Source organism: Podarcis raffonei, chromosome 15 (genome assembly GCF_027172205.1).
Source record: "Podarcis raffonei isolate rPodRaf1 chromosome 15, rPodRaf1.pri, whole genome shotgun sequence".
Lineage (NCBI taxonomy): Eukaryota > Metazoa > Chordata > Lepidosauria > Squamata > Lacertidae > Podarcis > Podarcis raffonei.
Window position 1 is genome coordinate 605529 of NC_070616.1, and position 25834 is coordinate 631362.

Below are 25834 nucleotides of genomic sequence, written 5' to 3' on the forward strand. Positions count from 1 at the left end.
CAGTCAGTGCCAGCCGGCATGGCCAATAGCCAGGGATGATGGGCATTGTAGTCTTAGGATGGGGAACATCTGTGGGGTATCCAGATCCTGTTGGACTCCAACTCCCAACAGCTGGCCAGGGGGATGATGGGGCTCCAGAAACATCTGGCAGGCCAGAGATGCTCTCCATCCATGTCATCGTCCAGCAACATCTAGGGGAGCAGATGTTCCCCAGCCCTGAGCATGGCCCTCTGTTTGGTTTATGCCAAGCGGCTTCCATGTTTGCAAATGCCTTGCAGCTGGCAATTCCTCAGAGGCTCCGTCAGGGTTGAATAGGAGGAGAAGAGGTTTGGGGGTTAAAGCATCTTACCAGCCATGTTTCCCGCCCCCAAACACCCCGCTTCTTAAGTGAGAGCTGGTCATCTTTTCCTCGTGGCGCAGAATCTGCACTCGACACATTCTCAGAGGCATGCTTGCCACGCAGAGGTACATGGCAGAGCGCGAGACTCTTACTCTCAGGACTGTGGTTGGAGCCTCATGTTGGGCCAAAGATTCCTGCGTTTCAGGGGGCTGGACTAGATGGCCCTCATGGTCCCACTCTACAATCCTATGAATTTATGATGGGCAGGAGAAGGACCCGTGCTTTCTGGGTCAGATTAAAGGCCTGTCTCTCTGGGAACCTTCCACTCTTCCAGAAGGAAGAGATGAACTGGGTTGTTGGGAGAGACAGGGGTAGGGCCTTGGACTGTGTGAGGACAGGGACGTTTAAGTCCCTTTCTCAGCATAGTAAAACTGAGTCTCACTCAGGGAGGGTGTCTAGCAGTGGCAGGGTGGGTGGACTATGTCTGTAATAAAATATAAACCCTTGCCATGTTTTGCTGTTGCTTTCAGGCTCCGTTACCCCTCCAGGCCTTTGAAGGAAAGATGGGCAGAGGGTCTTCAGAAGAGCCCTTCTTGTCCAGTGTCCTGTTCTCACAGCGGCCAACCAGATGCCTTTAATGGGAAACTTGCAAGTAGAGAACCAAGCACACCAACTTTCTCTCCACCTGTGGCTTCCAGAAATGGGCATTCAGCAGCATTTCTGCCTCTGACCATCACTGCCTCCTGAGGGAGGGAGTTCCAAAGTTTAACTCTGCTCTGCGTAAAAAAAAGTGCTTCCGGAACCTTCCAGCATGCTGTGTTTTAAATAAATACGTAAGTGAATGAACGCAGTACAAGGATTACTACTCAGCAGTGTAAATGCATTGTTCTCAAGGAGTTTCAGAATTCATCGCCTGGTGGGTGGAAAGCGACATTGCAGGCACCCAGGCTGAGAACCCATAAACCAGGTAGCATCGTCACCCAAAACACCCTCTCTCCAGGTGCCCCTCTCTCTGCCTCTCACACACCCATGGCAACTGGGGCAGCTGCACAGCACTTCCACAAGACCTGGGTTGAGCTGGGAGCGGCAGATCTCCATTCTGGTACACTGGCCCCAAGCTGTATGGGGGCTTAAAAGCACCAACACCTAGCCCTTCACAGCCTAGGACCCTCGTACCTACAGGACCGCCTCTCCCAGTATGCCCCACGGAGAACCTTAAGGTCCATAACTAGCAACACCCTAGAGATCCCTAAGGAAGTCAGATTAGCCTCAACCAGAGCCAGGGCCTTTTCAACCCTGGTGGAACACTCTGCCTCATGAGACCAGGGTCCTGCGGGATCTGACTTCTTTCCTCAGGGCCTGTAAGACAGAGTTGTTCCACCTGGCCTTTGGCTTAGAATCAACTTGATCCATTTCCCCTCTTTCCCTTTTCCTTCCTCCTTCTGTGATGGATCTCTTATTTGAGGACTTCCCTGGCTTTTTTCTGGCCCACGTAGGACCAGTCTGGATAGTTGGCCTTGGTGAAGATTTGACGTTTTCATCCCCAAAAAGTTTTTGATTTGAGTTTCTACTGAAATGAGGCTGTATTATAATGTTGTACTTTAATCTTGTTTTTAAGTTGTATTTTAATCAATTGTTTTTATACCTGCTGTTAGCCGCCCTGAACCCAGTCTTGGCTGGGGAGGGCGGGGTATAAATAAAATTTATTATTCTTGCCATGGGCAAGAACCCAGTGCAGTTTTTTGAGCACAGCCTCCCACCTTCCCACTCAGTCCATTCCCAGCTGGAAGTCCAGCAGCTGTATTTTGAGCTCGTGACAGTTTCCAGGCAGTCTTCAAGGGCAGCCCCACATGACATGCATTGCAGTAGCCTGGATGACTGTGGTCAGGCTATCCCTGTCCCAAAAGGGCTGCAACAGCTGCACTGGCCTCATCTTGATTGATTGATTGCATTTATATCCCACATTTCCACCCCTGACGGGAGCTCAAAATGGTGTACATGGTTCTCCTCATTTAATCCCACAGCAACCCTGCAAGGTTGGTTTGGCTGAGAAGCAGTGCCTGTTTCCCCAAGGCCACACCCAGGGGATTTGAACTCTGGTCTCTCCCAGGTACTATTCTGACATTCTAACCACTACACCATGCTGTCCTATCTGACAAATGCTCCTGGGTGCCACAGAGGCTGCTCTTGTCTCCAGTGATGAAGGACGGGGGTCGCAGGACCTGTGGCTGCCTCCAGTTCCTCTCGAACTCCCGCAACATCTGGAGGCCAGATTTTTATTTTTGTTTTATTAAATTTCTATACCGCTCTTCATCTGAGGTGGCTTACAATATAAAAACACAAAAATACATACAATAGCAACAAACAGAAACAATACCCACCCGTTTAAAAGTTCATAGACAGTTTAATCAGCCAAAGGGGGGTCAGCATTCCACAAAGGGGGAGCCACCACAGAAAAGGCCCCGTTCTTGTGTGGCCACCCTCTGGACCTCTTGTGGCAGAGGCACATGGAGAAGGGCCTCAGAAGATGATCTCATGGTCCAGGTCATTTCATATGGAAGAGAGGTGGTCCTTGAGGTATTGCCGTCCCGAACCCTTTAAGGATTTATAGGTCAAAACCAGGACTTTGAATGGGGGCCAGGAACTGACCAGCAGCCAGGCCAGCAATGGCGTCATACGCTCAAACCGTTTCGCCCTGGTGGGCAACCTGGCTGCCAAATTCTGCACCAGCTGAGGTTTCCGAACCGACATCAGAGGCAGTTTCCCACCTCTGATGTAGGGGTGCCTCCAGATGGCGGATCTGATCCTTTAGGTGTGGGAGTGCAGGAAATGCTGATGGCTCAGCCGCAAGCACTGGACAGGCACTCCACAAGGTCTCATGTGCATGTAGGAGAGGGTGGCATCCTGCAGAGGTCCATAGCAACAGGTCCTTGGGGCTGAGCAGCAGCAGCAAGATCAGGCCCAGCACCACTTTCTGGAACCCCCGGCAGGTAGGAGCAGAGTCACACCCAAACATGACCCCTCCAGCTCCCATCTCGGAGGAGCTATCCAGAACCTGCAGAAGGGCTAGGAGTCTTGATCACCCACCCGGATGACTCAGGCAGTTTCTGGGCCTGGAAACAGACTGAGGTGGACTAAAATCAGCCTTGGCCAATGGACTGCTTCCAGAGGTTTTGAACCACAACATGAGCCCCAGACATAATATAGAGAAAGCTTACCTAGATGATCCATTGCATCACATCCATGGACTGTAGCTCAGTGGAAGGGCAGTTGCATTGCATGCAGAAGGTCCTGGTTCAATCCCCAATGGCATCTGCAGGTAGGGTTAGAACCCTGGAGAGTTGCTGCCAGTCCGTGCAGGCAGTGAGTGAGAAGGACCAATGGGCTGACTTGGTATAAAGCTAAAGGTAAAGGGACCCCTGACCATTAGGTCCAGTCATGGCCGACTCTGGGGTTGCGGCGCTCATCTTGCTTTACTGGCTGAGGGAGCTGGTGTACAGCTTCCGGGTCATGTGGACAGCATGACTAAGCCGCTTCTGGCGAACCAGAGCAGCGCACGGAAACACCGTTTACCTTCCCACTGGAGTGGTACCTCTTTATCTACTTGCACTTTGATGTGCTTTCGAACTGCTAGGTTGGCAGGAGCAGGGACTGAGCAACGGGAGCTCACCCTGTCACAGGGATTCGAACCGCCAACCTTCTGATCGGCAAGTCCTAGGCTGTGTGGTTTAACCCACAGCGCCACCCGCATCCCGACTTGGTATAGGGCTGCTTATAATAATAATAATTTTATTAGCTATACCCCGCCCACCTGGCTGGGTTGCTGCAGCCGGCTTCCTGGGCGGCTTCCTGGAGTCTCCATGCTGTTTAGCTGTGTGATCCTGAGCGGAGGAAATTGGGGGAGGCTGGAATCATAGACTGGTGGAGTTGGGGGGGCCCACAAGAGCCATCTAGTCCAGCCTCCTGCAGCACGGGAATCTTTTGCCCGAAATGTCTGTGCCCTTCGTGTGGCAGGGCATTTCTTCTCCTGCCCCCCCAAGGCCCCCATGCCCCTTTCCACGGCTCAAGGGCCAGCCAGATGCCACCAAGGGAAACCCACAAGCAAGACTCAAGCCCAAGAGCCCCCTCCCCTCCTGTGGGGTTCAGAAGCGCTGCTGCCTCAGATCAGGCACCCCCAACCTTCGGCCCTCCAGATGTTTTGGACTACAATTCCCATCACCCCTGACCATTGGTCCTGTTAGCTAGGGATCATGGGAGTTGTAGGCCAAAACATCTGGCGGGCCGCAGGTTGGGGGTGCCTGCCTTAGACCATGGAGGAGCAGAGCCAGCCTGGCTAGGAGGAGCCCTCCACAGCCCTCGCTTCCCCCATGAATTTGTTTTAAAGCCATCTCCTCTACATCCTGTGGGAGGGAGTTCCACAGCTTAACCATGCACTGCAAACCCCAATATCCCCCGGTAGGTCTGCAGAAATACTTCAGTCTGAAACGCTGGAGAGCTGCTGCTGATCAGTGCTGGCAGTGCTGAGCTAGATGGACCAGTAGTCAGACTGAGCACAACACAACTTCCTGTGTTGGCGTATGGAGGGGCTGTAGTTTAGGGGTGCAGAACACCTGCTTTGCATGCAGAAGGGTCCACATTCAGCTCCCAGTGGCATCTCCGGGCAGGGTCAGGGGAGGGACCCCCCCTGCCCGGAACCCTGAAGAGCTGCTGCTCTTGGCTGCAAGTCCCGGGAGACCTGCTCTCTGCCTTGCAAGCCTTTTCCTACCAGGCCTGGGAGGGCAGCCCTCGGATTGACTCCAGCTGCAAAACTGAGAATGCCAAACAGACTCTTGGGCTGGGGGGGGGGTTGTTTAGGAGGTTTTGGGGTGTGTGTGTTGTTTTTACTGATACTTTTTGTATCTTTATTTTCCATCTTATGATTTATGTGGAAGTTGTTCAATTTGGCTACGTGCTTTCTGATGATTTATTCATTGTTCACAGACTACTTTTTTATGTTCATAATTATGTGATTTTTATATGTTGTCGACCACCTTGAGCACAGCTTTAACTCTGGAAAGGCGGCCTAAAAATAAAATGATCGATTGACTGATTGCTGCTAGTCTGTGTTGGCAATACTGAGCCGACTGATTGGACTCAGTATATGAGGCGGTTTGCAATAAACCAGCCCTTTATTTAGAGTCATGAAGGTAGATCAAAAACTTACCTTATTTTTAGGGGATGGGGTGCAGCTCATTGTCCCGGCACCTCCTTTCCCAGATCCAATCTCTGCTGAGCTGGCGGTAAGACCTCCGCTTTCTGGAGACCCCCGGGGAGACACCGCCAGTCCGTGTTGACGATATGGAGTTAAATAGACCAGTTGGTGACTCAGCCTCAGCCAGCTTCCTGTGTTCCTAGATCTGAGTGAAGACTTCGTGAGTTTTTTGCCACTCGGGTGCATCTTGGCACATGCCAGAGGGGTGGGTGCCCCCCTGGAGGGTGTGTGTGCCAAGACCGGGGAATCTGGCAGTTTCAGAGGTCTATAAAGCTCTCGCTTTCTCCCCCCCCCCCGTCGTTTTGATGGGCACCAGGAGTGTCATGGAGCAAACTGATGCTAAGAAGACCCACTTAGAGTCGTCCCCCCCATAAATCCCCCCTCTCTGGCTGGCTAGTTTCTCTCCCCCGCCCCTCTTTCTCTCCCTTTCTCTCTCCCCCCCCCCCGCCCCGTGATATAAATAGCTGCCTCTGCCCGTTCCCTAAATTTCCCGCTGACGTCGTGCTCACGTCATTGTGTAGGTTGATTCTTTTCTATGAATGAGCCGCGAGGTCCCCGTTACTACGAGCCGGACTCTATAAAAAGCCCGAAGGCTGCAGACACCGCTCCGGAGCCTGCACCGCCGACGGAGTCCGGCGCTTCTCCCCCCAAAGCCGGGAGAGGAAAAAGGGGGCTCCGGCGCGGAGGGATGGAGGGGAGAAGGGCCGGCGGGCGGATGGACGGGAAGGACGCCCCGTCGAGGCACAGGTAAGCGGAGAATGGGCTGCCCCTACCAAGCCAGCTCTGACCCTCTCTCCCCATGGCAAGACTGGCTCATCGCCGCTTTCAAGAGTGGGGTGCGTGGGTCAGGGGGTCCCCACTTATTCTCTCTCTGCTCCGAGACGTAGAATCGCCTCCAACAGAGTCCCGTCCCAGGCGGTTTGTGGGGAGAGGTGCGCGGGGGTCCCACAGCGTGACTCGCCCGGAGTCGATTGGTTCCCGTGCCAAACACGTGGCGCTTGTCCGGGCAGCGACTGCCTACCTCCCCCCCCCCCCATCAAAGGAGAGGAAGTAGGTCTTGAATCGGGACCGACTTTCCCCACCAGGGATGTGGCGGGGGCGTCTCTTTTCAGTGGGGGGGGCACAGAGGGAACAGAGACCCCCCTCCTACGTGAATGGGACCAGAGAGGCATTGGCCATTATAATAAGCGGGCGGGGGGGGACACCGCAGAGTTTCGGGCGTTGCCCCCCCCCACCTTGTGCCTTGCCAACTTCCCCTCTCCCGCAAAAAGCCCACCTAAGGGGAAGCTGCTGGCATTGAGGGGGGGCGGATGAGGAGCGCCTGGATTCAGGGCGTGCAGAGGGGGCTGGCTCATCCCTAGCGGCCCCCCCCTGCACGCAATTGAGCTTGGAGCTGGTTAGATGATGCCTCTGACCCCCCCCCCCAATTTCTTCCTCCTGCGGATCCGCCACCTGTTGCATTGCGTCTGCTTGGCGCTCGCTCGTCTCTTTTTCCTGCGGGGGGCGGGGGAGACGTTGCTGCAGCTCTCTCTCCCCCCTGCCGCCGCTCCCCCTCCCTCTCTTTCCCGCCCCCACCAGCCTACCTGCCGCTCCATTCACCTTGAGCCGGAACAAGAACTGGCTGGAAGGGGCTGCTGCGCCGCCGGAAGCGATGGGCGGGGGGGAGCGCCAGCCAGCCAGCCGCTTCTCTACCTCCCCCCCCCCCCGTGTCCGCTTGGCTGAAGGGGTAGGGCTGGCTTGGCGCAGGGCGGCAGCGACCTGCCTTTCTCCCGCCCCCCCAACTCCCTAGGCATAAGCATCCGTCAGACCAGACCCCCACCTCCCCAAAAATCTCTTTTTTCGCCCTTCTCCCTTTCCACTCCGAGATGCCCAACGAGAAAGCAGGAAGCGAGAATCTCCTGAACGGGGGGCTGTTGATGGGGTGGGTGTTGAATATAAGAGGAAGATCTGGGGGTGGAAGAAGGAGAGGGACCTCTCTCTTCCTTTGATACCCCCCCGGCTCTTCTCCCCCCCCCCCACCCGGAAGCGAAGAGTTCGAGACACCTGCCTTCTCTAACGCCCTGCGCTTTTGTGCGGTTTAGTTATTCATTTTTAAGAATGAGCAACAGATTCATTCATGGCTCGGCTCTGCCCCCGCAGTCGGAGGCAGCGATGCTTCTGAATCCCAGTTGCTGGAAATCGCAGGAGGGGAGAGTTCGAGCTCTTGTGCTTGAATCCTGCTTGCGAGCATCCCATAATGGGCATCTGTTCAGCCACTGGATGCTGGACTAGATGGGCCCCCTTTGACCTGATCCAGCAGGGCTCTTCTTACAAAGGTCTATCGTGATAGCAGAACCTCCATGCCCTGGGACAGTCTATCTCTGAATACCAGAGGATGGGGAACAACAGCTGGGGGTCTGTTTCCCATAATGGGCATCTTGTCCGCCGCTGTGGGAACAGGGTGCTGGACTAGGTGGGCCGTTGGCCTGATCCAGCGGGCTCTTCTGTTCCATTTATTTCCACTGTCCCTTGAACACCCCCCCCTGTTTCCCTGGTTCAGCCTTTCCCAACCTGGTGCCCTCTTGGGTGGACAGCTCTCACCCTCAACAGAATCATGGCCATCCAGGCTGTGTTCGAAAGGGCCTCCTGGATCCATAGGAATGAGAGAGGGAAGGAAGGAGGGTGTGTGTGTGTGTGTGTGTGTGTGTGTGTGTTGTTTTTATTTTATTTACTGATTGCATTTCACAGAATTCTAGAGCTGGAAATGGACCCCAGGGGTCATCTAGCCCAACCCACTGCAATGCAGGAATTTATGTCCATCTTTTTCTGCATGGTGTCCTTGGTTCTCCCCACCCTTGCTTAATCCCCACAACAGCCCTGTGAGGTGGGCTACGCTGAGAAGCAGTGAGTGGCCCAAAGTCACTCAATCAGCTTCAGGGCCAAGTGAGGATTCAAGCCCTAATTTCCCCCCGGCTAACCACTAAGCCACACTGCCCATGTACTGAGACCCTGCTTGCAGGCTTCCCGGGGGGCAGCTGAGACGAAGGATGCTGGACTGAATGAGTCCTGCTTTGGCCCCATCCAGCAGCCAGGCTCGTCTTAGGACCTGAAGCAGATATGGGGGACCTTCATCTCTTCAGGTGCCGCTGAAACTACAGTTCCCATCAGCAGCAAGCATGGCCAGAGGCTAAGGTTGATGGGAGTTGTAGTTCACCCCACCATCTCAGCCTGCCATGGAGGGTGAAAGGAAGGAGGGGAGCAGTTGGGGAAAACTTATGGAGAAAATTTTAGCCATCTTCGCTCCGTGGAGCCTCTCTCCTTAGAGGCAGTCTACCGAGGAGTAAGGGCATTGATCTGGACCCCAGACCCCTTGCCTGCAACTGCATATCCCTAGATATCCTCAGGGTCTCTTCCAACTCTACTATTCTATGGACTCTTTAGGGAGGGTCTGCTTGTTAGTTCTTCAGCAGAAGGCAGGTCTATATCACCCCCCTCCTAACCCCAGCCTCTTCCAGGACGGCCTGGAGTTTCCCCAGACCATTTCTATCAAAACATTATCTGCCCTGTAACTCGCTGGTGAACCCTGAAATCCAGGAACTTCCTTCCCCCCCGACTCTGAAATTGAGCGCAACAAGCAGGCACCGTCCCCTTTCCGTTGCTCCTCAGCTTATGCTGTGATCATGAGATCTAGAATCTTGATTTCTCTCTCTTTTTCTTAATGGCCTCTCAAGGAAGCACAGAGGCAGCCTCACCAGCAGGCAGGAGGCTTTTTGCACTTTCCTTTGCAGTGGCCTTCCCCCCTCTGGGTTAAAGCAGGGGGAACCGCATGCGGAAGAGACCCCGGTGAGAAGATTCAACCTCCTGCCCCCCCACCCTCCCTGCCAGGTCAGTGCGTCGGCACCTTGGCTCTAGACTGCTTACTGCTAAGTGCTACGACAGGAACAGTAACAGTCTACAGTCATGGCTACTGAAGTCTGACAGCAACTACAGTGCCTCTCCACCCGAGGGGGGGGGCGGGCTTTTGTGTGGGGCGTCTGTCTCCTTTCAGCTGTGCCAGGGCAAAGACATGTCAGGATCCACTCGTGGTAGGTCTCTGCAGCAGATCCTGCAAAAGGGTTTCTGGCTCACGGTTCTTTAACAGCAGCAGAAACAGATCTCCACCCCCTCCCCTAGTAAACCAGGCTTCTGAAACGAAGAAAGCTTAGTGAAGAAGGTATAGACAGTAGATCTATAGCTATATCTGGGCCTCAGTTTGCCCTGGCTGTAAAATGGGACCCTGGTGGTTTTAAATGCTGCTCCTTTAAAAAAACAACCATACAACCTGACATGGTGGGCCTTGTGGTATAATTGCTTCCCTCTTTAGCCTCTGTGCTTCTCACCTGTAAAACTAGATTGTGGGTGGGCTATCTGTGATCTTGAGCAGCCCCTCCATGTACTTAAACATATGTCTCATCATTTGTCTGTCAATCAAATGGGGACTCTCTTCTGCTTTCCCTTGGACCAATTCAACAGGGAAGTGGGCTGTTCCAGCGATTGAACAGGTGGGTGGATGCCAGCCAGGTATTTAAAATGTCATAATGGTTGGAGATGAAGGTCGGTGGGTCTAACAAGGGCAGCACTTTCTTAAACTATGGAACTCCCTGCCACAGGAGGAGGGCCACCAACCAAGATGGCTTTAAAAGAGGATTGGACAAATTCCTGGAGGAGGAGAGGGCTATTGATGGCTACTAGCCATGGTGGCTGTGCTCTGCCACCCCAGCTGGAGGCAATTATGCTTCTGAATACCAGTTGCAAATCAGGAGGGAAGAGGGCTCTTAAACTGGGCTTCCCAAAAGAGTCATCTGGCTGGCCACTGTGAGAACAGGGTGCTGGACGAGATGGGCCATTGGCCTGATCTAGCAGACAGGCTCTTCTGATGCTTTGATGGAACCTCCAGGTCCAGAGGCAGTCTATCTCAATTCCTAGGTTCTTTGGGGTATTTGGCCACTGGACTAGAGGGGCCATTGGCCCGATCCGACAGGCTCTTCATATGATGTGGGCCTTGAGAAGGTGTTGGGAAGTGCAGAGAGGGAGGCTGGTGCCACTCCAATATTGCAGATCTTAGGCAGAACTGCCAGAGTCGGTTCTTCAAACTGGACTTCAGTTTCTTGTGGTTCCTGGACCCAGTTGGGGAGAGAATGTGGGGCAGGGAATCTCAACCATCTCCTCTCATTGGGGCCCAAACGTAGCCTCCCTCCTGGCACCAAAAGGGATCCTTGCTGCGAGTTGCTGTCCATGGTGCTGACCTCCAGTCTCCCCTGGAAAACTGCCCACATCCAGTTTTAGGACTGGTCCCCTCGCGTTTTGTACTAGGGTGGGAAATACCTTTTCCATATCAGCATTGGGTCCCATCCATAGTTCAGTAGAGTGCCATCCATAGTTCAGTAGAGCATAGCCCATTCTTTTGTGCATGCAAGGACTCCAGCAGCAGGTGAGGGTTCTTTGCTGAAGGCCCCAGAAAGCCACTGCCAGCCAGAGAAGGCAATACTAAACTAGATGGACCAATGGCCTGATCAGATTAAGTGCTGCCGTCTCCAGGTTTTGCCCATGCTGCAATAAATCTGTGAGTCCTTAAGGCTGTGTTTGACCACGTTCCCTCTCCAGGAATGTAGGGACCTGCTTCAAACCCAGTCAGGCCATTGCTATACCTAGCCCAGTATTGCCAACACTCACTGGCAACAGCTGTCCAGAGTTTCAGAAGGGACTGGGGCCTTCTGCATTCAAAGCAGGGGCTCTGCCGCCAAGCGATGGGGAGTCTGGTGCCTCCCATACTGGAAAGGTCCAGGTAGGTTTCGCCTTTAATGCTTGATGCTCTGTGGACGTCACTTGGGGGTGGTGGGTGCTTCTGGGATGTTGGCTTGTTGAGAATCAATGAAGAGAGATGCCCACCTCCAGGGGGAGCCCAAGGTGTGGGGTGGGGGGTACAGGCTGTTGCCCCATTGACACATTTTCTAGCCTTTGCCAGACAATAGTGGTGAAGGACAGACCTGCACAGGAGTGAGTGTTCCCAGTACAGTCTGGCCAATGAGGAGGAAGCTGTTAAGACATGCTCCTAAGCCAGGGTAAGAGCAAAATCCATTCTTCCCCATCCTCCATCTCCACCGCCCCAAGAGTAAAAGTCAGTCCTGTGTCCAGTTCTGAGCACCCCAGTTTAAGAAGGGTATTGACAAGCTTGAAGCTGTGCAGAGGAGGGAACCAGGATGATGAAGCTGCCTTATGAGGAACGGTTGAGGGAGTTGGGTGTGTTTAGCCTGGAGAAGAGAAGACTGAGAGGAGATACGACTGCTGTCTTCAGACACCTGGAGGACTAACCCATGGCATGTGAAGCAAGTTGTTTTTCTGCTGCTCTGGAGGGGAGAAGAACCTAAACCAATGGATTCAGATGACAAAAAATGAGATTTGTCTTGCTCTTAACTGGGGGAAGCAATTGCACTTTCTGAGGTTGAAGTGCCCACCTTGGATCAAGAGCAAGAATTGCGCTCCTTAATATGGTGATTTTTTTTTAATTAGACCAACCCAAAATAATGTGGACACTTTTGAGTTCCTCAGAACTCTTCCATAAGACTAGATGGTTTAAAAAAAAGGAAAGAAAAAGCAAACAGTGGGTTGGGGAAGGTGAGTTGTATGGACAAAGAAACAAGATTAGGAGGACTTTCTGAATAATACTGTTTTCAGAAGGCATCTAAAATCAAGCAGTGGCAAGGAGTTCCACAGGGCAGGGCTCGCTACACTGAAACCTCAGCTCCTGATAGGAACAGGCTGAAACCTGGGGGTATGTGGGACTCCCTCAAAAAAGTGCCCCCATCAAAAGGTTGGCACTTGAAGTTTGAGTGTATCAGCAGAAATTTGAATTGAGCACTGATCCACTGCTGGCCCCTTGGACACAATCACGCTGAGACTCCGAGTTTTGAAGCCAAGTTTCCTGAAGGAAATGCATGCTGGACAGGTGAGAGCCTCGTTCTGCCTGCTCTCAGCAGGAGTCACAAAGATTTGCCTCTCCCAATGTATAGGAGGAGGAGGAGGAGATGAGGCCAGCAACCCTCAGAATATCAGCCTAGCACCAGAGGGATGGTCAGAGCAGGTTAAAGGGCAGCTTAGGAAGCTGGGAGGTTTCTCTCACTGACTCTTCCTTCCCATGCGGACACATCAGTGCAAAGTGAGTTGTATCCCAAAAGTCCTCGGCAGTGGAGGAGGGGCAGAAGGAACCTGGTGGTCGACTGCCAGCGAGCAGTCGGGCTCTTCATAGGTCCTCTCTGGGGGAAGGAGTGGGTGCTGGGATTTGGAGTCTAGCAACATCAGGAGAGCCACAGGGGCCACTCATCCCTGGTGTGGATAATACAGAGCTGGATGGAGCCAGTGGTCTGTCTGGGTCCGTGAAACGTGGTACAGGCACCAGGGGAACAGTCTCCCTCGGGAGGCCGCAGACTCCCCTTCCTTGGGGGTTTTAAAGCAGAGGTTGGATGGCCATCTGTCTTTGGGTGCTTTAGCGGAGATTCCTGCATTGCAGGGGGTTGGACTAGATGGCCCTTGGGGGTCCCTTCCAACTCTATGATTCCATGAACTTACGGTACTCTGGTCCACAGTGGATGGAAATGCCACACTTCAGTAAAAAGGGTTATTCAGCTACTGGTCACTGGATGACCAAAGAATTCAAGAGTTTCCATCTAACACTGGAGGGAATGTCAGCACAGGTTAAAGGGCAGTCAGGGAGGGTCTTCTCTCTATTGACTTTTCCCCATCATGCAGACCCCCCAGTTCTCCCCAACAGAGAACACATGCATGGCTGCCAGCTCCTCAACAGCAGCCTCTGCGGATCTCACAACCAGACGTGCAGCTGAATTTGGGCAGACCCTGACCTGGACTCCAAGGGGCTCCAAGTGTGCATTGCTGCTGATTTGGGGGGAATGGCGAGTGGGAGATTGGAACGGTGGTGCTGGTGGGTTTTCTGCTTCTCCCTCTTCGCAGCAATCAGAGAGAGATGGAGCCTTCAGGATGCCATTTGCCACGGTGCCAGCTCATCCTGCGTCTCCAGGGCAACCGTGGCTTTAGATTGTTACTGTGTGGATGTGGGCTGGTAACAGTCTACAGCCATGGTTGCCTGGAGTGGACGCCTCAGCAGCAGCAGCAGCAGCAGCAGCAGCAGCCTTGATGATGGAGGGGGAGGAATTCTTCGTGGGCATCCTGGGGCTGCTTTCTCTCCAAAGCTCCTGGTTCTGGGCCCCCGCGGCAGAGACCAGCCTGGGAGAGAGGCTGGGCTGATGCACAAACACACCCCTCCCTGGGCGCTGGGCCCTGCCAAGTGGCCTTTGGGCTGCTGGAATGTGCTGGGGTGGGGGAAAAACAAACGAGGGCTGGCTGGCTCTTCCTTCCTTCCTTCCTTCCTTCCTTCCTTCCTTCCTTCCTTCCATTTTCCTTCCTTCCTTCCTTTCATCTTCCTTCTTTCCTTCCTTTCATTTTCCTTCTTTCCTTCTTCCTTCCTTCCTTCCTTCCTTCCTTCCTTCCTTCCTTCCTTCCTTCCTTCCGTTTTCCTTCCTTCCTTCCTTCCTTCCTTCCATTTTCCTTCCTTCCTTCCTTCCTTCCTTCCTTCCTTCCTTCCTTCCTTCCTTCCTTCCATTTTCCTTCCTTCCTTCCTTCTATTCCTCCAGGAAGTTCAAGGTGGTGTCCTTAATCTTCATGACAATGCTGTGAGTTAGGTGATTGCTCTGAGAGGTGGAGACTGGCCCCAAGGCCTGAGCTTTATGGCTGGGTCAGGATCTGAACCTGGGTTTCCCAGGCCTTAGTGCAGAACTCTGACATGGGTGGCAGCCCCTCTTTCCAGTGAAAGGGGGCTCTTTTTGTCCAGACCATGTCCTTCTATCCTCTTTAGGGGTAACAAAGTTTGCATGTCCATTTTCCCAGCAAGTGGCCCTGAGAAAGTTGATGAGTGCAGGTTAGCAGATCTGTACTCACTGAGGACTAGTCCAGTGTGGAAGCACATGCTCATCCAAAGGAGTGGGGACTCAAAGCAACAGGGACATGCTACTGCTTGCATTCCCATGTTCAGTGGCAAATGCGGGGAGGCTGCAGTGCAGCCGAGCAGGTGCTTTGCATGCAGAAGGCTCTGGGTTCAATCCCTGGAAGCACCTTCAGGTAAAGGGGGATCAGGCAGCAGTTGATGAGGAAGATGCAGCTGTTTCTTGCTTTCCCTTTGTGAACCTCTCTCTGTGGGTAGCCAGCTCCTCGTGTGGAACCCACAACAAGGAACTTATGGGGAATCTGGAAACCTTTGGGGGTTATAACGCTCCCTCCCCCTTTTCTTTCATCTCATATAAATTTAAAATCTGTGGCCTGCATAAATTGCACATATTTGCACCATCTACTGTGCATAGGTCTATTATTTTTACACAATTCATTCCTGCAGGGAGGTGTGTGTGTGTGTGTGTGTGTGTGTGTGTGTGTGTGTGTGTCTGTGTTGCAGGGCAGGGCAGGGAGAGAATGGACACAATTTTCTATTGGGGGGGCTGCTCAGGACTTTCTGGGTCTCCCACAAGATTCTGGCCAGGCCCCAAGAGGCAATCCTCAAGGTCCCAGATCCTGCCCACTTGCCCTGGGACCTGCCGGATCTCCAGCCACCATCAGAGCAGCATTTTGGGAAATGTACTCTTCTCCTCTGCAACTAAGAAGCAGCAGCTATTAAACGAAGGGATGCAAAATTAAGGAGAAAATGAATATGCCTGAAATGGTTACATTTAATATTGGGGGATGTCACTGAGGTTACAAAAGAAAGGCCTGCTCAGCTCCTGGCTCATGTTTTCTTCCTGAGACATTCTATACCGAGAGCAGGTTCACATATTCATTTATTTCATGAAATTCATACACTGCTTGATGGGGGACGGGAACATTCACAGCGGTTTGGAAAAAAAGATAAAACAATAAAATTATCAATAAGAAAAGCTAACAATATAATTTATGGCTTTCAAAAAGTTAAAATAGTAGGCTAAAAACAAACTGGAACTCCCATCAACTTTCTAAACATCTGGATGGGCTTGTCGAAAAAAGAATGTTTTTTTAGCTGGTGCAGAAAAGACTACAGTGAAGGCACCTGCCCGATGTCAATAGACAGGGAGTTCCAAAGTGTAAGTGCTGCAAAAATATGGAGTTCTTACAAACAAGTATGAAGTTGTGCTTGGAACAAGGCCAGTTCTGCCAATCAAAGCGGCTGGAAGGGTGCAGGTGGGGGGGGATAAGGTGATCTTCTTGCAGGCAAACTGGTCCCAAGGTGTTAAGGGCTTTATATACAGATGGTATGTAACACCTTGAATTTGGCCCAATCTGACAGCAGCAACTGGTGCCCTGCATGTGTGTATGGGCTGTCAAACAGGTCAAGTGCTGCAGGCACAACTTCCAAATGCACTGCTTTTAATGCACACATTAAAAGATGTGTGGGAATGTTCAGGGAGGCAGGAGAGGATATATTGTTTATTAATATCCTTCCTAACTTTGTGCTAGCAAGTTCCTTTACTTAGCAGAGTTTACATTCCTCTTTTACATACACAGCAGATAGCTGGTTGCAGGCTCGTGTGAGCCTCTCACTATTTTATACAATTCAGTATTGAACTGTATATTCCTGGTAAGTTCCCTTTTACCCCTCTTAAAAGAATAAAGACACAACAATCTTATTTAAAGTCAATAAAAGTTGTTTCCTCACATTAGTTCACGGTTGGATTCCTGAAGGCAGGCTTGGTTACAAAAATATACATGTGCATATACCCCATATGGGAAATTTGATCCCAATGCTCATTTCTAGCTAAGAAGCTGGTCCAGCGACAGAGGAAGTAAAAAAGAGAGAGAGTGGCAGCATGCCTTGTCCTTCTGTTACCTGGGCAGGTAAGGTCACACCCACCTCTAGCGACATGCAAAGGAAGTATGCTCCAGCCAGGAGGAAACAGGAAGTTTTCGACTGGCTGAACCAACATTCCCCTGCATGTCTTCTCTAGGAAAACAAGGAATGTTGTGTTTGACTGCTCTCAGTGGATTACTGCTCACAAGATGCGCATGTGTGGACAAGGCCCTGCAGGACCAGAGCAGAGGCTCATCTCACCCAGAGAGAGGGATAAAGTTTTCCCTCCTAACACTAGAACTCGCAGACACCCAGTGGAGCTGAATGTTGGATGGATAAAAGACAGTCCTTCAAGCAGCGCTGGAACTGGCTCCCGCGAGAGGCAGGCATGGCCTGGTCTCCCCGCACAGGAGGAGCTTGTGTGCAGATTCTGGATGACACTGCACATAAACTCTTACTGTTTGGGGAATGCCAGGGGCTTCTGGGTGGCTGCTCCCTCCGGTGCCAGGCAGAAATCCACAAAAGGCAGGGAAGGTGCCCATGTGCTCCCTGCCAGGGGCAGGACGGATCCAGCGCATCCTAGAATCTGCAGGCTGCTGCAGGAGGGAGGCAACGCCCCTCAACCCACGAACAGCAAATCTATTTTTAAAAAAAATAATTTTTATTAAGTTTTCCATATTTAATTACATCTCATTACACAAATCAATAACATAAAGCATTGCTCAGACAGAGCATCGACTTCCTTCCCTCACTCTTTCTGACTTCCAAACATCTTTTAATAAATTCTCGCATTTCTATAACTACTTTTCTACCTTAAATCTTCTTCTTTTTTATAAAAATTACCACCTTATATGTAAATCGGTTCCTTATTTTCACATTACAAGGAATTTCAATTCAAACCTACAAACGTTTTCAAATGTTTACAGTTTTCTTTCCTATAGAATATAAATTTGCTCCAGTCCTTCTGAAACAGCTCATCTTGCCGATTCCAGATCTTCCCTGTCAGCTTTGCCATCTCCACATATTCTACCATCTTTATCTGCCAATCTTCCAGTGTAGGAAGTTCCTGCTGCTTCCATTTCATCCCTCCATCGGTTGGTACCCTTGACCCTCGGCCCCTGGGCAGGTTGCAACAACTAAAACAACACTTTCAAACAACTTACATTCACAGAAAGGAGGTGGATCAAGAATGAGGATTCCGGGCAGATAAAAGAAAGGACTTCTTCACTCAAGGCTTAGTTAAACTGTGGAACTCTCTTCTGCAGGAGGCAGTGATGCCCACCAACCTAGATGGTCTTTAGCAGAGAATTAGACAAAGTTTACTAGCCACAATGGCTCAGCTCTGCCTCCACAGTCAGAGGCAGTGATGTTTCTGAATGGCACTTGCTGGAAATCCCGGGATGGGAGAGGGCTGCTCTTGTGTTCAAATCCTGCTTGCTGGTTTCCCACTGGGGCACCTTTTTGGCCACTGTGAGAAGAGGCAACCGGACTGAATGGGCCACTGGCCTGACCCAGCAAAGTCTCATTATGTTCGGATGGTACTAATGTGCAAGTTGGGTGGCCCTCTGTCATGGATGCTTTAGCTGAGATTCCGACATTGCAGGGGGCTGGACCCCCTTCCAACTCTGCAATTCCAATATTCTAAGTTGCTCTTCTAATAGCTCACTGATGGAGAGGACCTTAAGGTCTACAAATGACAACATTTTGGAGGTCCCAAGGTGGTTAGATGGGTCGCAACTAGGGCCAGGGCGTTTTAAGTATTGGCCCTGACTTGGTGGAATGCTCTGCCACAAAAGACTAGGGCCCTGTGCATAGCTGTCAACGTTTCCCTTTTTGTAAGGGAAATTCCCTTATTCCAAATAGGATTCCTCACAAGAAAAGGGGAAAGTTGACAGCTATGGGCCTTGTGGGACTTGACGGCTTTCCACAGGGCCTGCAAGACAGAGCTGTTCCACCTGGCCTTTGGTTTGGACTCAGTCTGACCCTTATGTTTCCCTCCCCTTATGGTTTTGATGAGGCTGCATTTTAAATTGCATTTTAACCTGTGTTTTAAATTGGGTTTCCCACCCACCCCTATTATGTTTCTACTGTAATTTTACTGTTGTTAGCAACCCTGAGCCCAGCTCTGGCCGGGGAGGGCAGGGTATAAATAAATTTTATTATTATTATTATTATTATTATTATTATTATTATTATTATTAAACCCAGGAGCCAGAATCAGCCCTCCATTCCACTCCACCTGGCCCTCAGCAAAAGAACACTCTCCCCATCTGAGATTCAAAGCAGCTGGTATTCAGAAGCATTGCTGCCCCCAGCCCCGCCCCCTCCCTCCAGGACACGCCCCTTGCTGGCCTCACTCTGCACCTTGACCTCTGGCCCTGCCTCTTTTCATGCCTGGAAGGAGGGTGGAAAGAGGAAGGGGCGAGTACAATTGCTCCAGCTCCTTTTGCCCCTGGCATGTGGCCCAGAAGGGAACGCTGCCCTCGATTCAGGGCCTTTAAGAGATCAAGGAAGTGTAGGAGGGAAAGGGCTAGCCAGCAATTTGGTCCTGAGAAGTGGAGAGCCCTGGCACAGTTGGACACATCTTTGGACAGGGCAGGCAGCCACCCAACAGGTAGGCTTCCTCTTCGCCGGGCTGCTTCCATCCTGAGAACTCTGGTTAGTCTAAGGAGGGCAAATCTTTCTTTCCGTTTAATCCAGCCCAGCATTCTGCCTCTGACAGGGGACAGCTGATGAGGACATGAAAGGGACGTGTCTCGAAGTCATCGGGCCCTAAATTTATGGTTCTGTTGACTTATCATGAGCCTGGATAAGAGGAGACGGCAGGTGACCTGAGAGCCACCTGAAGGGGGAAGGAAGGGAGCACGTATTCTGTTGCTCCAGAGAGCAGGACCCCAAACCAAGGGATTCAAATGGCAAGAAAAGAGATTACGACTGAACGTTAGGAAGAACTGTCTAAGAGCTGTTTTGGCAGTGGAACGGACTACCTGGAGAGAGAGTCTGGAAGGCCATCTGCAATGGATCCTTCAGCTGTGATTCCTGCATTGCAGGGGTGGGACTAGATCTGACCCCTGGGGTCCCAAATCTATGATCACATTGGCAAGTGCAAACACAGATGCCTGCCCTCTCCCTGGCTTTGGAGGGAAGGGGTGCCACAGGGGAGCACCCTAGCCTGAGAATCCCAATTCCCTGCTGGGTCTGAGGAACTCACCCCTGGCCTCATGTTCCTGCAGAAGGCCCCTTGGCCCGTAGGGCTTACACACACAAATCCCACTGGCTTGCCTTCTTTCAGAAAGAACCCAGCAAAACAACAACAAGACTGGAAGTGGGGTGGGTGGGTGTCAGGGCACATGTGCTGAACTCAACCCCAACTCGCCCCCACTGGACTAAGCTTTCCTTCTATCAGTGATGGAGGAATCCTCCCGCATGGTGGTTTAAACTGGGACAAGCATCAAGTCTCGCCAATGAGTGGGCCGGCCGAGGAAGACGCTTGTCAAGTTGTGAGTTGTCCTGTTCTTTGGGGCAGACGGTGATGGGGTGCGTGATGGTGGGTGCGGAGTAAGAAGGGAGTCAAAACGCTCCCTGCCACCTCCCTTCTCTTCTTCCCTCTCTCTCTGTGTTTGAGTGACACATCCAGCCTCAGCATCTGGAAGCGATTTCTCCATCCTGCGGATTGTGCCAGCTCTGGGCTGCACAAGAGGGTCTGGCCTGGCCCTGGGAACACGCTGTTCCCGGCGCAGGAAGTGCCTTTGACTCTCAGTCACTGAACTGAGCCGCCGCCAGGAAGCTGAGGGGGTTGTTGCTGCTGCTGCGGCAGCGTTGCACAGTCTGAGTCAGGGCAGATCCTCTCTTCAAGCGGCGGCAAGACTGCTACCAAGGCCCGCTTCCTGGGGCCGCTCCCTGGCCGCTGTTCCAGCCACCCCAGGAAGGGCTGGGGCAACCTGCCTCCCCCTTTCCCCACTGAGCTAGGCCCAAGGGGAGCTATGCCCATCGAATCATAGAATTGTAGAGTTGGAAGGGACCCCCAAGGATCATCTATTCCAACCCCTTGCGAGGCAGGAATCAATAATGGGGGCCTCCCTCGTCTCCTGCAGGGAAGGGGGTGCAAGAGAGACACAGTTTGCTCTCGGTTCATGCTCTGTGGGACTTGGACAGGGCGATATCACAACGGGGCAACAGGGGCACTGGAAGAGCAGAGGACTGCATCTGGATTGGGGGGGCACCTAGTTCAGCATCCTGTTCTCCTAGGACTAACCAGATGCCCCCCAAAATAAGCTCATATGCCAACCCACCACCCTGCCACTAATCTTCAACTCCCCCGCCAAAACTTATGCCACCTGTCAGTCACTTTATTTCATTTATTGTTGACTTTAAGACATTCCCAGTTTCTGACTAAGCTTCTTCCAACCAAAACAAAGTCCAGTCACCAGCCTGTGCTGCCCCCCCCCCGCTGCCCCCCTGTCCCTGTGGAGAATCAGTGCTGAATCAGCCTCTGGATCTGAAATCCTCAGTTCAGCTCAGGCTCCTTGGTTCTTGAAAGGCAACTCTGCACATGCCTCAAAACCATTCAGAGCACCCCAAAGGGAGAGAGCTGCTGTCTTTGAACCAGGACAGGGGAGATCTGGGTTCGAATCTCCCTTCTTGCCACAAAGCTTCCTGGGTAAGATGATGCTCCCCCCCCCAGCCTAGCCTACTTTGCATGGGTGTGTTTTTTTTTGGGGGGGGGGTAAATAGCTTGGGAGAGAATCATTAAAACTGCCTTGAGATTATAAAGGCAGTAGGATTAAAGAGCCCCGAAAGTTACAAGAGGATTAAAATTGGGACCCACCGTCCGTTGAAATTAAGGCCCAATGCGGATGGGGGGGTCCTGCCCTCTCCCCAAGGGCAGCCTCAAGAGGACCCCCCTTGCTGGATTATTCACCCCCTCCCATGTCTCACTGACCCACACCTCCTTTTTCTGCTACTCAGGCAAGGGATTTTTTTGCGGGGATTGAGAAAGAGGGACCCACATATTTGTGGGGAGCGACGCGCCCTCTCCTTTCCCGTACTGGCGGAGTTTTCTGCGAGAGGAGACAGCTTGGGACCCCAGAACTTCTTTCGGAAGCAGAGGAAGGACCCCGTCCAGGCTGCGCCTCTGAGCATGTGCAGAGGGGCCTACCAAGGACCCCCCCCAGCCCACCCCGCAAAGTGGAATGTGGGGGGCGTCCTCCAAGAGAGCTGCACCCCGTTTTTACCTGGCGCGGCGCGCTCCTCTCCCTCGACGGCTCCCGGGAGGACTGCGCGCCCGACGGCACCACCAGCTGGGGCTGTTGGGGCCTCTGGCGGGGCGGGCGGAGGCGTCAGCCACTTGCGCAAGGCGGGCTTGGCTTGGCCGGGACGACCCGGGGCTGATCCTGACGCCAAGCAGCGGCGCCAGCCAAGCTTCAGAGCCGCCCGCCCCGTCGGTGGCCGCTAACCGTGCCAGCAGGGGGCGCCCTTGGCACGGCCGCCGCCGCCGCCGCTCCACCCACATCCCTTCACAGACGCGGGTGGGAGGTTGCCTGCACGGGCTGCCCAAGAAGGAGGCGCTCTGCACATGCCCAGGGGGCGCGGGAACAGCGGCCCAGAATTCCAAACCGGAAGGGTTGGGCAGAGCCGGGTGGTATCACCTGGGGCCTTTTCTGCGCTCAACACGTGTCGTGATGGTGGCATGCAGACGAGAGGCCAGATCCTTCGTGTCCCCCTTCCTAGCCAGTCCTGCCTCAATGTGATCTAGCAACCCCTAGAGACTAACCCCGCCCCGCCAACATAAGGGGGATCGGAAAACGGCGCCCCGCTCCGCTCTGTTTGGAGATGGTATGGGGCATGTAATCTGGGAGCGAACCCTGCCCCTAAAAAGAAAGTAACATTCTTACGGTGAAAGGGACTGGTTTTAAATAGAAAGGTCGGAAGCATCCTTAAAATCAGGGTCTGTATTGCCTGCACTGACCGGCAGCAGCTCTCCAGGGGGTTCTGAAGAGCTCCTTAGCTTACCCCAAGAGTAGGATATGAAGGCAGTTAAGAAAATAAAAAATGGGAATCAAATACAGGAGTCAGCAAACTTTTCCGGCAGAGGGCCGGTCCACCGTCCCTCAGACCATGTGGGGGGCCGGGCTATATTTTTTTGGGGGGGATGAACGAATTCCTGTGCCCCACAAATAACCCAGAGATGCATGTTAAATAAAAGGACACATTCTACTCATGTAAAAACACGCTGGTTCCAGAACCGTCCGCGGGCCGGATTTAGAAGGCGACTGGGCCGGTTCCCGCCCCCGGGCCTTAGTTTGCCTACCCATAGACACTGCGAACTCCTTGGTGGACGGAAGAGGTGGGTACAAAGTTAAATGCACGGAGGAAGACACCCCGCCCCATATACCTCGTTGTCGCCCCCTGTCCCCTGGATTTGCAACCTGATTTTTATTTGTTTCCCAATCACAGGAGCCCAGCCAGGGAGAGGGTTCCTCTGCCAGGGCAGCTGGGAGCAAGAGCTGCCTGTATATGTCATGGATTCCACCCTGCTGGGCTCCGGGGACTCAAAGGGAACGCGGTCCGTTTTTTTCTTTTTGCAAGTGGCAAAAGGGCAGCCAATTTCTCTCTTTACAGCTGCCTGGCTGCAGCGCGTGTCAGTTATGGGTGGGGTGGGGGTTACACAGCCCTGTAGCCCCACACTGCTTATGGGGCATCTGGTCGGCCACTGCAAGAACAGGACGCTAGACTGGATGGGCCCCCTTTTGGCCTGATCCAGCAGCCAGGCTCTTCCTATGCTCTCATGGAGCCTCCAGGTCCAGAGGCAGTCTATCTGGACCCCCAGGTTCTTTGGGGCTTTTGGCTGCTGTGAGAGCAGGAGGCTGGGCTAAGTGCGTTCCCTGTGACCTGCTCCGGCTGCTGGGCTTTTCTTCTGGGTGGGGAAATGGGCAAGCAAGAAAGCCCCTCAAGTCCTGGGCTACTGAAAGGCCAGCTCTGGAGCCCCAGCCACACTTGACAGTCCCCTCCCTCTCTCCCAGGGACTGCAGCCTTTTAGGAACCAGATCGTGGTGACTGCTCCTCCTGGTCTAGGCAGGGGTTTCTGTGGAAAGCCTCCCTCAAAACCAGCTGGTGTGACTCAAGAGATCTGGAGGGTGGGGTGGGTGGGTGGCTGTCCCACCCGAGGCTGCCGGGAGCTCGGAACCACCATCGGGGCCTTGCAGAGCCCACTGCCAGCCAAGAGGCTTAAAGTTGCCACGGCAAAAGGTCCTCTTCTTCTTCGCTGTGGCCGCCCACAGATCGTGCTCATCCCAGGAGGCCTTTCTCCTGTTTACGAGGAAAAATAGCCGAGGATGAGTAAGAGGAGCGAAGCACAGCGGCTGGGGAGGGGAAAAGCAAGAGGCAGCTTGGCTCCGGGAGAGGAGGGCTGGGAGCCAAGGCAGCCTCACCAAGCAGGCCGCAAACTGATCGCCCACAGCCACGGAGACAGGCCGCAGGTGCCGGAGGGGAGGAGGTCACAGCTCAGCTAGGGAACTCCCTGCCACAGGAGGCAGGGGTCGGGTGGACCGCTTCACGGTGGGGGTGAAGGTTATCAACGGCAACCGGCCAAGATGACTGTGCTCTGCCTCTTGGTGGGGACAGTACTGTGCTGAATGGGCTAATGGTCCGATTAGGTATAAGGCAGCTTCCCAAGCTATTTAACCCTGCCCCTTTATTTGGAACAATGAGGACTAGAATCTTGCTTTCTTTTTAGGGAGAGGCCATAGCTCAAAGGCAGAGCACCTGTTTGACATGCAGAAGGCGCCAGGTTCAATCCCCAACAGCATGTCCAGGTAGGGCTGGGACTGGAAGACTCCCTATATGAAACGCTGGAAAGGTGCTGCCAGTCAGTGTCAACAACAGTGAGCTAGATGGCCCCATGGTCTGACTCGGTACAAAGGCAGCTTCGGCCAGGGGCAGAGCACCTGCTTGGCATGCAGAAGGTGCCAGGTTCTGTCCCTAGTGCCATCTCCAGGCAGGGCTGGGAAGTGTTCCCTTCCTGAAACCCCGGAGAGCTGCTGCCAGCCAGTGTGGAGAACAATGAGATGGCCTAAGGCAGTTTCCGCTGTTTCTAGGAAGCTGCCCAGCTAGAAAGGCGCCTTACAGCAAAGTCACGTCAGTGGCCCATCTAGCTCAGTATTGTCGACACTGACTGACAGCAGCTCTTTCAGGCAGGGAACATTTCCCCAGCCCCACCTGGGGGTGCCACTGGGCCCTGGGCTTTGTTCCTTCTGCATGCAAAGCAGGAGTTCAGCTGCCCTGGAGCCTTTGCTCCTTAGAAGAAAGCAGGAATCCAGTCCTCATGAAGGAAGGGCTAACTGAAATAGGAAGCTGCCTTCCAGAGTCAGGCAGCTGGCCCATCTGGATCACACTCGTTCACACTGACGGGCAGTGGCTTTTCAGGGTCTCCTGATGGTATCCCTTCCGGGAGACGTGGGAAAGTGAACCTGGGGGCCTTCTGCATGCCAGGCTGGTGCTCTCCGGCTGGGCTACAGGCCTTCCTCATACCCTCATCAGTGCCCAAATGCTCCATGCCCACAAAAGGACTCCCTCCCCCAAAATAACACCTCACTGTGGAGTAATCTGCTCTTCCTTCTTTCCTCCCTTCTTTCTGCACTGGGGACCCCTTTCCCCCTTCTCGCCCCCCACTTGCCCTGGTCAAGACAGCAAGTCGGTCCCAGGGCAATGCCACCCCACCCTCCTCCCACAAAGACAGGGCCCTTCTGCTGGCAACCCCCCCCCCAGCGCCATCCCAGAAGCCCAGCGCCATCCCAGCGCCTCTCGACCAAAGCCTGTCGCCATGGAGAGGAAGAGGAGCCCCCTGCGGAGCGGCAGAGCGGGTGAGTCAGGCTCTGCAGAGCAGCAGCCTTTTCGCAAACAGAAAAACAGCCGCCAAGCGCCTGGCAGTGAGGAGCCTGCAGCCCTCCTCTTCCTCCTGGGTCCCTCGGAGCGCCTCCCCCACCCCCACTCCAGACCCAGACCCAGCCGTGAGATGGGGGGCTCACAAGACAGAGCCCTTTCCTAGCCCTGTCCAGCTTTTCCTGCCGTCTTTACTAGCCATGTTGGCTCCAGCAGGTGCTCCAAAGAAGGAGCCCTCAGCGGCTGGTTCCTTGCAGCTTGGCTGCCTTCTCATCCCTGCCTGTGGAGAGCAAGTCAGATGGAAAGAGAGAGAGATCTGTAGGGAAGCAGGCAGGGAAAGGTCTTCGTGGGGGACATGGCTGCCCTCTAGCGCCTGAGGAAAAATTACAAAATGCTTCCTGGAGCCTTGATGGTCCTTAAACCACCAGGCCTGTGCCAACCAGCATCCTGTTCTCTCATCAGCCAGCCAGTTGCGGGACTGAGGGCAAGAGCAAGTCTCCACACTTGAGGTTTGCAGGAAGTGGCT

At 53.3% G+C, this 25834-nt stretch overlaps 1 long non-coding RNA gene across 1 annotated transcript; it reads right to left on the reverse strand.

Moving 5' to 3' along the window:
* Positions 1-1007: 1007 nt before the first annotated feature.
* LOC128402841 (uncharacterized) lies at positions 1008-5818 on the reverse strand. The gene is made up of 3 exons (XR_008327785.1): positions 5544-5818; positions 3559-3653; positions 1008-1083 (listed from the first exon to the last, which is right to left on the reverse strand). It is a non-coding gene; the product is annotated as an uncharacterized LOC128402841 (long non-coding RNA).
* Positions 5819-25834: the final 20016 nt, after the last annotated feature.